This window comes from Zingiber officinale, chromosome 7B (genome assembly GCF_018446385.1).
Source record: "Zingiber officinale cultivar Zhangliang chromosome 7B, Zo_v1.1, whole genome shotgun sequence".
Taxonomy (NCBI): domain Eukaryota; kingdom Viridiplantae; phylum Streptophyta; class Magnoliopsida; order Zingiberales; family Zingiberaceae; genus Zingiber; species Zingiber officinale.
Window position 1 is genome coordinate 104,443,687 of NC_055999.1, and position 4,062 is coordinate 104,447,748.

Below are 4,062 nucleotides of genomic sequence, written 5' to 3' on the forward strand. Positions count from 1 at the left end.
CTTTATTAAGCATAGCCCAAAGAGAATAAAGTTTCACCTTTCTAACTACTCCATCACTATCACCTCTACCAAAGATTGTTTTACTCATGACACAGTGAAAGTATTTAAAGACAGGGTTTTACATTCGGGATGCCTTAGCTCTAGAGGGCTCATAAGGGTTCTTTGATCCGGTGATTGAAGTCCAAAACTCATTCCAATTAAAAGATGAATCAAATCTACGGGCACCACCGATAGGTAAATTAAAATAAATATTAAAATCACTAAATATCCATTGGAATTCCCTATTCATCAATTTAAAATTTATTTTTCCAATGTAATCATCCTCAGAAGGAAATATGACATCAATTGAGCTTAAAAATTTAAGGACTATGCGAGGATATGTCGGAAGGCATGTATACATAATGGCATTCCAATCAAAAGAGCTAATCATCCAATTTATATCATCTCTAATGCCTAACATCTTTACAGTAGTTGGATCCATATATCTAGTACACACAATTTTTCTAATGACAAGTAAATCATATCTAGCTTTTTGTTCTTGATTTCTAAAAACAATATGAAATTCATCGTCGATACCTTCGTCGCGTGCCACTCTTTTGCCTTTGCCCTTTGATGAAGTAGCCTTTCCTTTACCCTTGTCTCCTTCCAGTGCATCTCCTCCGCTAGATCCGCCACTCCCTTGTCGGAGCCTTTTCAAGAGTTGAGGCATGATTTTCAAAGTGAGTTTGAGGAAGTTTTTGTTGGTGGAGGTGGGTCTTGAAGAAATAGGAGGAGGAAGAAGAAGAAAAGTAGGCACCTAGATCTAGATCTTGAAAGAGAGGAATCGTAGATCTAGGTATTTGAGGTTGATGAAAATGGATGAGGGGAAGAAGGATTTGGAACAAAAGGAGATGGAAATTTGGGTGGGTGGAGGTGTTTGGCGGCACACACGGGTGTGGCACGACTATGTCTTAAGGGCACAACTCAGTTGAGGGTATCACTGCATGGTCATGCCGTTTGGCACGATCCATCCACTTTTCTTCTCAGCCTCGGTCACACGACCGTGTCAATCGACATGGCCCGTGTCTTCTTCCTCTCGGGTGGCCTCGCACGATCATGTCAGTTGGCATGGCCAGCTCCATTCTCTGCTCTGCCAAAGCCACACGACCCTGTGAGTTCACACGGCCTGTGGCATTTCCATTTCTGCCAGCATCACACTTCTGTGTAGGGTCACACGATTGACCTCTTGACTTGCGTAATGGTTGGATTTTCTTCTCTTTGACTCCTCCGATGCCTTCATGCCCATGAAATAATTATGGCCAACTCGTGGAAGCTATGAACAACCTGAAAACAAAGAGTTAGAAATAAATGAACTTAACTAAGAAAATAAAATAACAAACCAAAAACCAGTGAAACTGAAACCTTTGGGTTGCTTCCCAAGAAGCACTTGTTTTAGGTCTTTAGCTCGACCCTATCTTAGTTAATGTGGACTAAACCCATGGAAACGTGATGATTCCCCTCCTAGGGGGTAATACTTCAGTTCGTTCCTTCATTCCTACTTGTGCAAGGCATATGCACTTGTCATAATTATTAGGGGCGATATCTCCAATCTTGTTGAATCCTGCATCGCTTCAGGTGGCCTCCCATGGAAACGACATTTCTCAATTTTGTGAACATCCGACTTGCTGATATTTTCCTGAAAAGAAGAGACACGGTTAGGAGAATCAGATAAATCAAATTCTAGTCTTTCCTTACCAATCTCCATGGATAACTTATGGTTCTTCACATCAATGATGGCTCCAGCAGTTGCAATGAATGATCTTCCAAGGATGATTGGGATCTAGGGATCCTCCTCCATGTCTAAAACAACAAAGTTTGTGGGTATGATGAATCCACCCATCTCCACTGGCACATCTTCTACTATCCCCATAGGGTATATGCATGAATGGTCAGCTAACTACAGTGTCATAGTAGTCAGTTTAATGTTCCTGAGGCCTAGCTTGTTACAAATAGAATATGGAATAAGGCTGACACTTGCCCCCAGATCACAAAAAGCCTTATCTATAAATTCTGATCCTAATTTGCAAGGTATAGAAAAACTTCTTGGATCTTGGAATTTGGGGGGAATGACTGCCGTGAGCAGTGCGCTGCATTTTCCTATCAATGCTACAGTCTCGAAATCGCCCTTCTGTCTTCTATTGGACAAAATTCCCTTCAAAAATTTGGTGAACTTTGGCATTTGGTGAAGGGTGTCTATAAGAGGTACCTCAATGCAAATCTCCTTAACCTTTTTTTAGGAACCTATGGAACTCCTCACCCTTTTAGGTCATTATTAGCCTTTGGGGGAAAGGAATTCTTTGACTTTGTAGGGAAAACAGAAGAGTCCCTTCACCCTTCTCGGTGATCTCTTCTTTAATTTTGGTCTGGACCAAATTTGGTGTGAAAGGAGAGGGCTCTTCCTTTGAGTCGAATCCTTTCTGAGCAGTCATTTGGGGATCTCTCAAAGTCCATCTGCTCCTTATTTCAATGAGGTTGCAATGTTCCACTGGGTTTATATCATGCTTTCCTAGCAATGCTCCTAGTGCTCTTGAAAAGGACTGAGCTATCTGGGCAATTTGGCTATCTTGCATCTTTTGGTGCTTCTTAGAGTTCTCCATTCTTTGATTCAATTGTTTGAGATCATTTTTCATTTCCTTTTGTCCAACGAGAACTTCTTCAAGCATCTTTTCTATCCTGGACAACTAGTAGCCTTGTGAAGGCTGCTGTTGTTGATAGGTTTGTTGCCCAGGTTGGTAGCTTGGCTTTGCCCCTATAGAGGTTCCTTGGTTTTGATTGCCCCAGTAAGAAAATTTTGAATGATTCCTCCACCCAGGGTTGTATGCGTTGGAGTATGGATTGTTCTACTTTTGGTTGTAACTAACTATTGCATCGCATTACTCAAGTTGATTTATTTTTTCATATATTGGCCCTAGGGGGCAAGTTTCTTGAGCGTGGTCCGAACCTCCACAAGTCTCGCACACACATGCAATTGCATTGACTGTGTTGTTCCCCATGATCTCAAACTTTTTGGTTAGACCATCCAATTTTGCAAATATGAGCGTGACTGCATCTACATCAAATTTTCCTGATGCCTTGATTGGATTTCTAGAGAAGGGGCCTCCAGATCTTTCAGATGCCCATTGATGATGGTTCTAGGCTACATTTTCTATTATGTCTTCGGCTTCATCTAAGCTTTTGTTCATTAACGCCCCTCCTGCTGCAGAATCGAGGGACACCTTCGTGTGATAGTTGATGTCATTATAGAATATATATAGCACCAACCACTTCTCAAGCCCATGATGGGGGCACTGTCGGAGCATACTCTTGAATCTGTCCCATGCTTCAAGTAACGACTCTGAGTCTGTCTGTCTGTCTAAAACTTGCTATTAAGTTCCTCATGTGAGCTGTTTTGCTTGATGGGTAAAATTTTTCTAGAAATCGCTGCTCACACTATTCTCATGATGCAATACTGTTCATTGGCAAGGAATTAAGTCACTGCTTGGCTCTGCCCCTCAAAGAAAATCCAAAGAGAAGTAGTCTCATAATCTCCGGTGGAACTCCATTCACCTTCATCGTGCTACAGATCTCATAAAAGTGTTCCAAGTATTGGTTCGGGTCATCATGTGGTCCTCCTCCAAATTGACTTTGCTGAACCATGTGGATCACTGCAGGCTTAATCTCAAAGTTGTTAGCTTCAATTTGTGGTATGGTGATGCTAGACCGAAGCCTGCATGCATAGGGTGTTACGTAGTCTTTCAAAGGTTTGTCAGTCATCTCAGATGACTGTTGTTCTTCTTGGAGTCTTTGCAAGTTTCTTCTCCTCAGGAAGCTTTTATCGATCTCTGGGTCGAATGACAGAAGTTCTCCTGAAAGATTAGCTCTTCACATGCAAGAATAAGGTATTGAATATTCTATATGCAATAAGGAAATGAAGGTTTTTTTTTCAAAAATAGATAGTAAAATGCAGAAATAAAATTACAGAAAAAAATAAAGTAAAATGCAGAGAAAACAAAGAAAATAAGATTTAGTCTAACTTAATATGAT

General features: G+C 41.0%; 1 pseudogene; it reads left to right on the forward strand.

Annotated features, from left to right (window-relative positions):
- Nucleotides 1-3,309: 3,309 nt before the first annotated feature.
- LOC122007587 lies at nt 3,310-3,381 on the forward strand (annotated as a pseudogene).
- Nucleotides 3,382-4,062: the final 681 nt, after the last annotated feature.